At 34.5% G+C, this 14,255-nt stretch overlaps 1 protein-coding gene across 1 annotated transcript in view; it reads left to right on the forward strand.

Moving 5' to 3' along the window:
* Positions 1 to 1,913: 1,913 nt before the first annotated feature.
* LOC128895103 (uncharacterized) overlaps positions 1,914 to 14,255 on the forward strand; it is a 38,771-nt gene continuing 26,429 nt past the window's right edge. Inside the window, exon 1 of the mRNA XM_054157384.1 lies at positions 1,914 to 2,112. The gene's annotated coding sequence lies outside the window, so the exon portion shown is untranslated. The remainder of the gene's footprint in view (positions 2,113 to 14,255) is intronic.

The raw sequence follows: 14,255 nt of genomic DNA on the forward strand, positions 1-14,255 counted from the left end.
ACAAAGCAAAGGCCGAAATTATTTCTAATCGAAATTAATTAAATAAATGTTTTCTATATAAATAGGAAACAAATACAAAAACAGAGTAAAATTGAGATTTTTGTATCTTTACTCAATTGTTCCTAACTCCGGTATTTATCCATAGATTTTCTTCAACAAAAAGCTTGTTTTCTTCGTAACAGTGCGATCTATACTTAAACAATAAGAAACTGGACATAATTTGACAATTTCTATTTTTCCTTGGCGATGGAAGAAATATTAGTGTTCTATTTTAACCTAAAAATCAAAGTTTCTCATACATATTGGCTCGAAACACTTAAACTATTGAACCGATTGGAAAATAATGTAAATAACAATTGTTGGAAATTCGATTACCTTTACAATAGCTTCTTGTGCGACCCAATCGGACGTTTTTAACTTAATATATGGCCTAAAATGTGATGGTATGTCAGAAAAAAATCGGAAAAAAATTCAAAAATTCATGTAAAAAACCTATCTATAAAAAAGTTTTTTTTGCGATTTTCGAGTTTAGTAGGCCAAAATACATAAGGAAAAAGTTGTGGTATTGAATGTACATTTTGGCTGTAAACTAGTGTAATAGTTCAAAATCTTTTTAGTCTCACAGTGTGGTGTGAGGAATAATTTTAATTGGCATACAAAATCAAAATTGTTTAAGAATCAAATTTGCATTTTCCTTTGCTATTTTTACGTTGATATAATGGAACTGCGTACAGTAAATCCTGTCTAAAATGCGCGAAAATTCCCTGTCTAGGAGGCACGTGACTATTCCCACCACTTCTAGGAATTGCTTGCTCGGGGTGAACTTCAACGTCATCCATCCCTCATTTATGAGGCGAAGCGCAAAAACTTATTAAAGGGGTCGAAACGGTCGATATAATAAAAATCGACCCTTTTCGATCCTTTTAATAACCTTCTGCGTCGCGTCTTAGACATATGAAACAGCAGGTTTATTAAATAAATTGCAATTAAATTTCACCTACCTCGTTTTTCACTGACACAACCCAGACCCAATCTGAAACCTGAGACAGGATTTGTAGTATAATACTACTGAAATAGAGATTCTTACAGTAGGTCCTTTGCTTAAACCATAACAATTTTGTAAATCTATCTACAGTTGCACGATTACGTAGAAAAGAATCAAATTCTAAAAGATTTCTAAAATAAGTCGAGCGTATACCATGACGCATGAGACCTGTTATTAAAATTAAAGGGTTGTGGAAAAACTAGTAAGCCACAATAACACTTCCAAATATTGATACAAACAAATTATATTGCAAGATAGAACATACTCTAAATGCAATAAATAATTTAAATTCCTTAGGACAATAACGAAATAATTATCAACATTAATGAGTTTCACTTGTTATAAATTATTTCAATAATGAAATAAAATTAAAGGGTTGCGAACAAAATAGTAAATTATAATACCACTTCCAAATATTGATACAAACAAATTATATCACAAGATAGACCATACTCTACATCTAATGAAATAGTGTAAAATCCCTAAGACTATAACAAAACGATTATCGACGTTGATTTTCCCTTGTTATAAATTATTTCAATAATAACAAATACTTTTTAGGTAAATTTTGATGACTGATTCACTTTCGCTCCTCACTCCACTTCCCAAGTGTACACATTCATATTATCAAAGTCAAACTCTGTACATTTCACATCTTTCATTTAACGATTACCCAAATGCAGGCCACTTATTGGCAAGGGTCAGGATGCGGGTTGATTCAGCCCTGAGTGCACGGGTTGACGAGGCAGGTGTGCGAAACGTACGCGTTCAACGGGCCACCTGAGCGCAGGTGTGACCGTACCTTTAACGTGAGCCGAGTGGGTGGCTCGTAGGGTGGTTTATCGACCAGGATACGAACCTCTGGAGGCTCAGTATTCGCGGGACCACCACCCCGTCGAAGCGATCTCACGGAGCGGGATTCTCGGTTCGCGGTGCGTCACCTCTCTCTTCGTCGAGAAGCTCGATGTTTCGTTGACTCGTGAAAAACGTATACCTGAGTCTCTCGGCAATTCTCGCGGCGAATCGACACGGATTTTCACGGAGGTTCGTCGATAACAGTCAGCAAAGTAAGTTGCACCTCATCGCGATGTGATTACACTCGCCCTGGCCAGGCTTCACCGCGAACCCAGATCGACGCTCTCTTTGGGTCACCGATTCCGAACCATTCTAACGAACGGAATATAAATTGCAAATTGCAAGTTGCATCGATCACTCAGGCTTGTTCCCACGGGAAACGACACTGCCCCGCCGACAACAGGGAATGTAAATACACTGGGTCTCGTGACACACTGGGTTGAGCGACTCTTTCTCGTCCGATCGGCGAGGATACGACGCCAAATAGCCTTGTTTCTAACAAGGAAACTCTAGACCAGAGATGGGTGGAATTTTATTCGAGTGATGGACCACGAATGAAATTTACGAGTGGCAGTTTTTTTTCCAACATTTATTCGAGCAAAACACATAAATTATTATTTTATGGTATGATCCGAATTTTAATGTTTAATCAACGATTAACGGCATAGAGCGTAGTTTATCGTTTATTCGTTGTTTAAAGTTTATATCTTCACTGTATTTTTACGCTTGAATCAATTGTTCGTTGTGAATTATCTCTATTTAATTCAAACTCTAATTTTTGTGTAACGATTAATAGATAAAACGATATTTGTTTTTGTTTGTTGTTCGAAACTTGTATCTAGATGATAAATCCCCCTGTCTCTGTTCTGGCAACGGAGCGATTACGAACGTTTCGGTGCACTATCTGGACCAGAGGTCGACAAACTGTTTTTGAGAAGGGTTGGGTAGTGTACATTTTGGGTTTGTGGGCCAAAAAGTAAAATCGCGGATACTATTTCACTCACTGAATACACCAGACAGGCAATGAAATTTACACAATTTTTTATTAACAAAGTCCAGAATATAATACTACTCGTATTAATATTAATTAATATAATTATTATTTTTTTAAAATTAGTAGGAAGAATGAAATTGTTCGTAATAAAATAACCATTATCAAAATGGTGTTCACTTAAATCTAATTCATAAGGTGATTTTGCTAATATGATTTTTGTTAATAATTAATATATATGGTTAGAATAGAAGCTCAAAGTAGATGTTCTTTATCATCAAAACATTGCAGATACTCATGAGATAAATCTCATTTAGAAAGCGATGTTACGTATTTTATCTTTGAAATGTCTTTTAAGTGAGTCATGTGTGTTATTCAAGAACTGACAGGCTGTTTCTTCACGTTTTCTCAAACACATTCATAACACAAATTTCAAATATCTATTACGAGATTAATATTTAGATTGGGAATTTGAAACATATCAATTTTATGGGATTCAGCAGTACAAATGTAACTCATTGGAAAATTTTTCCGGAATACAGCCTTCTACATAACTTGAAACGTAAAATTTAGAAATAAATCACATCTGTACAGCCCACAAAATAAGAAATGAACATTTTGTTCAATCCTTCATGGGCTCATTTGTCTTTAGCAGATTATAAAACATTCAAGAAAAAGGATAAATATCTTTTTATGTGTTGTTTATTGGATAAGGAGTAGAAGTTTAATTATAAAATGAAATTGTTTCACGTTGCATCCCTATGCAGTATATATTCCTATTCGTCATCCATTATTCCGTTAAAATTTTCAGTCATTTTACATCAAAATACTCAAAAGACCGTAGAAATATTTTTATCAACCTGATTTATTACATATACATATTAGATCTATTAAGTCGTTACAAATAATACGTAAATCATTCCACTGTTATCGCTGTGTCATTTACTAATAGTAGTTGACAGTAAAAACATTTATTATCAAAAATAAAGTAAGAAAATTTCCTATAAAAATGGCATGGTGTGTTTTTTTTTAAATAATAATTACGTGTAACATGGCGAGAAAGCTTTGAACTTTAGTTTATAAGGACATTAATGTACACACCGTCGTTATTAATTTAGACTATCGTTATTGAAAGATTTTAATCGTTTATTGAAAAAATGATCAAGAAGTAATTTTATATGCGTCTGTGACTGGTCAAATGAGAATCGAAATTAAAAATTTAATATTGTGTTCAAACTTTTCACATTATGTTACATTCAAATTATTGCCAAAAATTCCCTAATCTCCATTTTTGTTAATTATTTTTGCAATACACACAGAAGCATGTACAATGAATCAATTTCTTACATCTGTAGAATATTTTACATATTATTTGTAACGACTATAGGAAAGTAAAGGGTTCTCTAAAAAGAGTTTCTAGAATTTTGACTTTTAACAACAAAATGCGTCTGTCAGCATGGTTGTAGTAGATACCCAAGAGAATCCTAAAAACTCTTTCAAGAAACTCTTCATATGGAAGAAATCAGCTCGCTAAAAATATTCCCATAATCAAATAGAAAATGGCTGGTGATTTTGGAATATTTCGATCCGTGAACATAATTTTACAATCATTTTCGCCACAGTCGAATGACCCAGTTGACGATCGAATACTCATCATGGATACGCGAGATACTGCCCGACGACCTACAGTGACCCATTTATCGATTCGCCAGATTTTAATGAACTACTTCTAGAATTGTTTTCATCGCGTTCACCTCGGCATACGGGCGTTATAGTGCACGCACCGGCTGGTTTTGTTCCTAGCTGTCGCTTCGGAGAGTGTGAAAAGCCTGTTCGCTGAACGATGAAGTCGGGTTAAACGAAGTTGAGTTGGAATAACGAGGAAACTCGCGCTCGCAGCGCGCTACGTGTATTCAGCGGCACAGTTGTCTCGGAAGAACGTGTTCGTCCGCGTTATGCGTCCTTTAGAATCGCATAAAATTGTTTAAGTCGGAGTTACGAAACGTCACTAAAACCTTCGAAGAGCCCACGTTTTGCGACAAAAATTCCCTCGTTGAATCAGGAGACTTCAAATGTTTGTGCAATCTCTGGCTTGCAGTGGTTTATGCATGTATGACAAGTTTAAATATGAACAAGTATAGAAAATAACAAAAGTAAAATACTTGTTACACCAGTTAGAATGTGAGAGATAGTATATAATTTTTATGTGTGTCTGTAGGAATGAGTTTGTATAAACATCTACTGGCTAGTAAACTTTCCTTACATATACATTTTATAATTTTTAACATATTCGTTCCTTTTTAAACTTTTAACTGCTATGCTGAAATAGACATTATTATAGAAGCTCAAGTTCGAGGAAATACCAGTTTTTACTTCTTTACTTCATTTTTACGTATACCTAAAGATTGAAAACCGTAGTGAAGTGAACCGCGTTTTTATCGGTATTTACGTAGGAGTACACATGCAAAACTATACCTTCAAATTCATTGGTAACAATTTCTAATATAATTTTTATTTAAAAATATGACTATTAAAAAATAGAGTCTGAAATTAATTTAAAACCAAATACATTTTCTGCTGTTAATTACTTCTTACTAGTAATGAAGAAATGAAAGCAGAGTTCTGGTGTGCTAGGTAAAAAAAGAAGTCATTGTCAAGAACGTCTATTTTAGAACCTGATACAAATTCAAAATCATGATAAATTAATGTTAATATTCAAACTATCTCAATTTTTCAAATTCAGATCACTGCAAGAAGAATTGGTCTTTTTAAAAGTGGCTCTTTGATTAATTACGTGCACCGCCATTTTTTAAAATATACAAAGAAATTTACTTAATCATCAAGATACATAGAAACATTGTATAGAAGATAAAACCTGGATTTGCACTCATTTTAATAGAATTAACTTCCAAAGAAGTCTTTGTCTGCCTAGCTCTTTTAAAGCTGCTATGTAGAGCATTAGAATATCAATAGAACAACAGAGAGATCCCATAAGGCCGTGCCTTTTTAATATAACGCTGCTAAGATTCGAATCTTTAAGAAAATGCCCGTGAAAAATCAACTTTTGGATCTGAAATCGCCGAACTGGACTTAAGGAGCTATTCTTTCGCGTCGCAACCTAATATCCGCGAGAAGGACGTTCGTTGAAGTTGCTCTACAAATAGGTACGACAAAGCAAGGGGTACACTGACCTCGATTACCAAATCCATCGTGGCGGATATAGCTATGGTGGCTGGAACAGAGCCAGGCAAAGTTGCAACTGCATTTAGTGCGACTGGCGATCGTGAGTCAACGTACGAGGAATCTCTCGTCGCGGACACGTTCATAAATCAATGGTGTTCGGCGTTTACGAGGATTCCGACCTTTCACATGGTCGATAATTAGGTCTCCTTGATTCGGAGCTGGCAAACGATCGATCGGATATTCGATTCGCTGTAAAACTCGACTCGCTTGTACAGGAGGGAGCGAGGACCCGACGCGACGCTAGGAAGACCGTGAAGTTTCACGCTTTCGAGTAATCGCGTTCGCTGTAACATCAAAGACCAATCGATGAAGGTAAATCTTTTCATCGAGAAATACAAGAAGGCATAATACGTTTAAGGGCACACCTGTGCTATCTTTAATATCTCGTGTTAAGATTATGCTAGCGTGAAAACTCTGAGTTATATATAAAACGTACCTTCTACGAATATGTAAACATAACATAGATTGACTTTACTTCAATGATTTCTCTTAATTCGAAGAGAAGCAAGTAATCCGACGCAGACAAAATGATAGCACACTTGAAAAATAAAGATATATATTTTATATAACACGACTGCCACAACAAAAGTATACATATTTCTTATAATAATATATATACAAAACTATATTTTTCTAATAATGCGTAGAACCCCCTTTGTTTTCTATCATTTTCACCATCCTTTAAGGTAAAGAATTACATATACAATTGTTTAATTTTTATTTGTGTTCAATTTTCCCATTCGGTTGTAATGCAAGTTTTTAATTCATTTATATTTGAAAATTGTCGGCCTTCAGCATACACTGTTTGCAAAAACGTTGCCCAGCAATTTTTGATGATATTATGGTCGGCCATTGACGAGCGGAAATATTCTCCTTTAAAAAATATTCCTTAATAATTTTAGCAGCATGTATGTATTGCAGCATTATCTTGCTGGGATATATATGGTGTAACAGCAATGCGTTCTGCATACGTATTAATTTGATTTTGTATCAGTTCGAGGTAACGAATGCTATTCATTTTGCTCTGAATAAACTTAATTTCTGTTTTCTCTTGATATCCGTTAATAGCCCAAACCATTACTTCATCTCCACGCTTTTGACGTCGAATTTTTGTTAGTAGTTGTTTACGATCATCGTAATAATAATACGTACATCCGTCTTGGCCAATTAAGGTGAACCGTTTCGCATCCGTAAAGATTACTTTCCTCCAAGTCTTCTTCCAAAGTACATGTGCATTTGCAAATAACAACCGTGTCTCCTTATGTGTTGCGTGTAGGGATGGTTTCGCCATTAATCTAGCCCGATTTATAATGCCTAGTCTGGAGTCTTCATGACGAACATTTTGCATATTTGTTTCTACGCCAGCTTTTTTAGCGATCTCTCTCGGAATAGCACGAGAATTGGAAACAGCACGTATTATTGCTCGTGTATCGCGTTCAGATAATGCTGCTTGGCCTTCCTATACTTTTATATTTTCCTTACACACTTGTATATTTCAGCAAATTATACAATAACTCTTCAAATGCAACTAATTTCTTTCGCAATTTGAGTAAAGGATAACTTTTGCCTCCGCAGAGTTAATATTACACTAATGTCGCTTTCACTAAGCTTTTTGTCACGACCCATTATGAGGATAGCGATATAACAAAGCTCTAGAAATTGAACGTAATAACTCCATGCAAATTCACGGAACACTGAAGAAAATGTACGCCTAGTTCAAGTGTACCATCATTTTGTCTGCGTCGGATTATGTATTTCTTCGAACTAAGAGAACTCATTGAAGTAAAATCAATCTATGTTATGTTTACATATTCGTAGAAGGTACATTTTACATATAATTCAGAGTTTCCACGCTATCATAATCTTAACACGAGATATTACAGATAGCACAGATGTGCTTCCTGCAGTGTATTCCTTCTTTTAATATACTAATTAGTATTCTTAATTAAATGAATTTTATTTTTGTGAATAAAATATAGCGAGACTTTTAAAAGATTTCTTTCATAGAAGAATGATAAGAAAATTAATTATTGCTTGGTTATATGTAGCTTATAAAAGTATTCGAATATATGCGTTTGTATTTATGACAAACTGAAAGTATGATTGTTATTTTTTATTATTTTCACTCCGTAGATATCATACACGATACAAAGAAAAAGGATTTTCTTGCCATCTTTCGAAGGAAAAGTTATTTCTTAATAAATATTTGTAATACATTTTTTAATAGATGCTATGGAAAGTTCAACGAATGCATTTATTTCAACAAGTAGTGTTTATAAACATTGGATGACGTCTTTCCAGGCAATTGATTAAAAGTATTGAAATGCTGTAATGAAGTGCTTGGATAAACATAATCTAATAATTATTTGTATTGAGCAAACATTGGAAATATTTATGTTTACGTTAGCCGCGAGGAAACAAAATGGCGTCGTTTTCATTTGCAGCATGCGCGGTACGTCGACGCCTTGAATTCCAGTTCTACCAGTGTTTAAAAATCAAAAGTGTATAAATTGTAGTATTCGAAAGAATATAGGTTACTTTCAGGAGCTATGCTTTTGTTATATTTCGAAAACTAATTGTTTGGAGAAATCTTACGAATTCATAGTACTTGAATTATTTGAAACTTTTAAAGAACAAAAATTTATTTTATTTCTTAAGAATGGCAAGAATATTTATTCTATTAGTGAATTTTTCATGCGACATCATCATTGTACTCGTTTCCAAATTCTGTTAGTCTTTTGAAAATCTCAATTTTGTTATAGCGAGAATTCTATTTTTTTAAATCAGACACACTCTAATCGCTATATTTTCATCATTTGTAGAAATTGTTCGATGAAATTTTCACAAAACGTTACTAATAGTGCAAACTTTAGACTAGTAACAACAATTATTCAGTATAATCAATAGTATAAGCGAGACAAATTCTGTAATAGGACCCTCTTTTTAGTCTTCCTAGGTGTACGTACAGTGGGTGTAGAATGTATTCGTACACCGATCAATTTCTTAAAAAACTTTTGTGTGAAATTGTAGTTTCTTAACACTTCATTTATGGGGAGCCTATTTATAGGCTTTTCAAAAGGAAATCCCACGAAGGAAGTATTATATACTTGTAAATCAATGTGAATTTCGTTTGTTTTTAATCAAGTTTTAAAAATTAAACAGTTGTGCGAATACTTATTGCTTCAATTTTTCTATCGATTAATTATTTTTTTCTTGTTAATTTCACAACTTACATAAATAGCTATTTTTTTGTAATCTATCTGTTCTAGAGATTTTCGAGAGTATGTAGAATGTTATTGTTTATCAAAAATAAGTTAATAAATTACAATTTTACACAGTTTTAATGGAAATTGATCGGTGTACGAATACTTTCTACACCCACTGTAGATAATATTACAAAATGCGAGTAAAATAACATTGGAAAAGAATTCTTCGAGAGTTAGTTGAGAGTCGACGTTTGGCGAGGATCAGCTTATTTTCACGCTGCGCACGGAACACCCCTGTAAATACATTGGTACCTTCCGCGAAAGGGTGAACCACCTTGGTGTCGTGTCACCTTCGATAAAACTGACTTGCATGCGTCATGCGAAGGCGCGTATTTGCATAAATACTTGCCAAGCTACTTTCTTTTATCGTCGATACTACACCTCCCATGGTTACTTCAATTAGACAGTCGGTGAAATTTCGAAAAGAGATCGGAGGTCGTCGGCCTTCGTCGGTGGCTTATCGCGAACGATCCAAAAGCATTCGTGACTGGCGAACTGCGGCACAATGTATCTTGATTTTTCGTTTCCAAATAGCAATTCCCTTCTTTTCTTCAATGCCATACGTGACTCGTAACCTTTTCCCTTACTCTCGTAACCTCTTTGGTCAGGATTCTTTTTCTACGAAACTGAAGAATTTTATTCACGTCGGATGATTGTGCATAATAATTGAAATGAAAACATATAATCCCAATCTTCAGACTTCCTTTACGCAATACGTTACGTAAAATTTCTTTCGATACTTTCCAAAGAAAATTATAATAACATGTGGTTATACCAAGTGATATATTTATTGTTTTCAGTTATGAGTTTTTACGGTCACCTTTGGAATAGTATAATCATTTTAAATATAGGGTTGTGTTAACGAAAGAACAAATATAAGTGTGCAGACACCAAGGATTGATTACTCATAATTTAATTTAATTTGTATTTAAGTTAATACAGTGTTTTAAAAATATAATTCTGAAAATTAATAAAAGCATGCGGTCCAAAATCAAATTAAACATTGTTACTTTGGAAGAAGGCATCATAGCAATGGTGAAAAGACATTGACACTGTGACCAGACGATTAATATTCACTTAACATCAATCTGGCTGGTGTTAGGTTTGTTTTTCTGTTTATTGGGATTCGGATGCCCCAGACTCGACTCTGATAAACTACAGATGTAAGGCTACAAGTGTTGAATGTAAACCGTGTGTCGAGGTGAATCCACGATTCGTGTAAACCCTATCTGTGCCCTTTATCTCGTTCCTTCGATTAATGCTTCACCTCTTGTACGAGCTATCATTCGATCTTGATTCGAACTAAAAGAAAATAATCCCCTTCAATGGAAAGTTATACCTTCGAGGAACCCAAGAAAATGCTATTTCGAACCTTAGTCAATCTCACTGTAATTAGACAAGAAAAACACATATTATGTAACATAATAAGAAAATTATATAACTAATTGGAACAATAATTTACAAGTAATACGCGAACCTAAACTTAATCTAAATATTTTTACTTCTGTATTTGGATTTCGCATACTTTTTTCGTTCAATTTTGTTTCTTACATTATTTTCAGTACACATTATTAATGAATTACTTCATTAGTATATAAATAAAATTTATTGACTTTATTTTATATCAGTAATTTATTATTATTGCTAGAAAGTCAAACAACGATTGAACCCTTTACAGGTCTTCCTCTGATCTTGTAATACATGCTTTCTTTTCTTCTTCATCTACATATTAGGTTATTCCATCAATCCGTGTCGCAGATTGTGCTTATATTTAATACAAAATAACAGCAATTGTATAGTGACAGTATAACGTCTAGACTACGGATGTTTATGCATTTATAACAATTGGGAATACTAAAAAATAGATAAGGATGTAAACAAATGCATGAATATATAAAATATAAAAAATAAATTACACGTTACAACATTTAGAAGTCAAAATATACTTTATTTTAAGTTTCTGTTCTTCATGTATATCTATAAAGATATGAATTTGCATAAACATCCACAGTACAATGACTTCGCCACAAAGGTGGGAAACGATCGTAGAAAGAGAAGCTAATTACATTTTTTCATAAAATATAGAAAAGACTTTCATGAAATATAGAAAAAGACAAAAGATTGTAGAAAGAGAGGCTGATTACAGTTTTTCATAACACTTGAAGGTATATTCAATATATTAATTTCATAAACTTGTGGGATGACCTACACTGCTTCAAACAATTAGTGGAACACTTTTTCAAACCGTCGCACAGTGCGTCGAACTGTGGACAAAAGTCAAAACATAAAAATTTGTGTTTCTTTGATTTGATTATTTAGACTTGTTTTGTAAGTAGGATTAATTTTAGTCTGTAGTTATCTTTCAACAGGATAGGTACTTCTTTAAAAAAAAATTAGTATTTTTTTTTAATGGATCTGAATTTTCGTGGTAAGTTAGCCCTATAACACTAATACTTAAAACTACTTACTACTTTATAGCAGTTTTATAAAGTTTTAATAATATATGTAAAATGAACGATTTGCACTAGTTAACATTTTAATTTTGAAGTTTCCTCTGTTTAACTTAAAAACTAATTTTTTCGAAAAGGCTGAATCGGTCTCTTCCCGGCTTGGCTTAAAAAATTTATTAGGTAGCCTACTTTAATATAGTGAAAGAAATTTCTGCCCCAATCCACCCCCTTTTTAGAACCGAATGATTGAATCACCGAGTGACTATCTCGATTTCGACGATCCGGCATAAACTATTTTATGTATAGATATTATTTAAAATTATTATTTAAAATTATGTGTAGATATTATTTAAAATTAAATTTCTCTATTATCTTCTAAAATTAATTAATTAATTAATGATTCTTTAAGAAAGTTTTTAGTAAAATATTATGTAATAAATTTTTTCTTCATTGTTTTAACATACTTATTTACTTTTTTTACCTTTCTTATCAAGTACAATATTTTTGAATACTGATTTGATTTTTTTGTCCTTATTTCTCATATACTCATCGCACTGTGCATCGTAACTATGGCAGTTTCCAACCGATTGAAATGAAACTGCGTAAGGAGTACTTTTAAAGTATCCCCTAGGCGTGTGTAAAGTTGCATTGGCGAGGGTTGACGCGAAGGGGTTAATTCACACCCTTAAAGGGGGGCGCATCGAAAAACGTCACTTCTGAAGGGACCAGGAATAATGGAAGGGGTTAGAAAAATTAAACAAACCTTTAGGGCGACTCTCTTTGATGCCCTCTACAAAATGCATCCCTTGAAATCCCTCTCGGACAAATCCACCACCCACAAACCCCCACCCCTTCTACAATCCACAATTTTTTGACAACGGTCTCGATTTTGGACTCAATGCATTCTCTGAACTCCCCTGATCCAGAAAATGCCATCACCCATACCGTAGTACATTCCTATGAAAGTTGGTTAAATATAAAAAAATAGAAAAGGCTGTTTGGTGTCCATAAAATTCTATACGTTCTTGCGCTATACTGTAAGCAAAAAGTAGCATCTACCCAGAATTTCTCATTATCTTTCCTTTAAAGCTGCAATTATCAGAAAACGTGTCATCATCGTGAAAATAATATAATTTAATATGAATAAAAGATCGAGTAAAAATGTACCATTTTGCAGCGTTCGTTGCACCAAAATTCGTAACCATTCCCCTTCTCGAAAAAAGTTTACCGACCCCTGTTGCAGTCTAAGGCGTTCCTACCTCCCCCGCGAGACCATAGGGCGAAAACTGGAGCGAGCGAAGCGCGGGTGGCGCTGAAAAACAGACGAGTCCACTGTCTTCGCGTTACGCGCAAATATTAATCCGACGTTTCCCCTCTTTCCTTTTCCACGGCTGGGCGAGAATCCCCGCGAGCTTTTGGCAGAGATCCAAGACCGAGGGAACGGTACTGGTTGCACATTCGTGTGTCTATAGCCGTTCCACTCTCCTCGGTGCACATGCAGCTGCAGCCATGACACCAGGAATCAGGCCACTGTCCCAGTTTACGCCTTTCCGAGCAATAAAGGTTACCCCTTCGCTGTGCACGTAACTGGCTCGTTGCAAAACTTGTACGATTCCGCCTCGGAAGCCAAGACGGCGATGCGTTCGATGGCGATGATAGCTAAATCGTGGCCCGGTCACGATTACCGACCTTCGGATTAGGGTTGCGGAGGCGCGACCAGGCTGATTTCACGCGCGACCATTGACGAACCTGTCTGGAACCGACGGGGGCCCTTGAAAGTTCCGCGTAGAGAAACTTTCGTTTCGCGAAAAACGTCGAAGCCGAATCTGGGTTTCATCGATTATCATCCTAATTCCTTTAGAATTTGTTCTGCATCCTCCATTTATGCCTACGTGGCCTATTTAGTTGCGAATACGCGGCAGCGACCTGTCGTGCGGGAGTGGGATTGATTGTTCGCGAAATTCTGCGACTTTTGAGTAAATGTTGGAAGGCGGACTTTATGTAGAGGGTTTTCAAAGGGGATTGAAGGATTTTAGTTTTTAATGAAACATGAGTGGTGTTTTTACAATGATTTTTAGAGAGTTGAACGTGAAAGGTGATGTCGTTAAAGTTTTACTTATTTTATAAAGGATATCCTAAGGGACAGTTTGGAGAACTCGTAATTGGTATACAGTGGGTGTAGAAAGTATTCGTACACCGATCAATATTCAAAAAAACTATGTGAAATTGTGATTTATTAACTTTTTTTTTATAAACAATGATATTTTACATATTTTTGGAAATCTCTAGAATAGATGCAGTACGAAAAGATTAGGTATTTTGTATAAGTGAGAAATCAACAAGAAAAAACAATAAATTGATAGAAATACAGAAGCAATAAGTATTTATACAAGTGTTAAATATTT

Source organism: Hylaeus anthracinus, unplaced genomic scaffold (genome assembly GCF_026225885.1).
Source record: "Hylaeus anthracinus isolate JK02 unplaced genomic scaffold, UHH_iyHylAnth1.0_haploid 4, whole genome shotgun sequence".
Taxonomy (NCBI): Eukaryota; Metazoa; Arthropoda; class Insecta; order Hymenoptera; family Colletidae; genus Hylaeus; species Hylaeus anthracinus.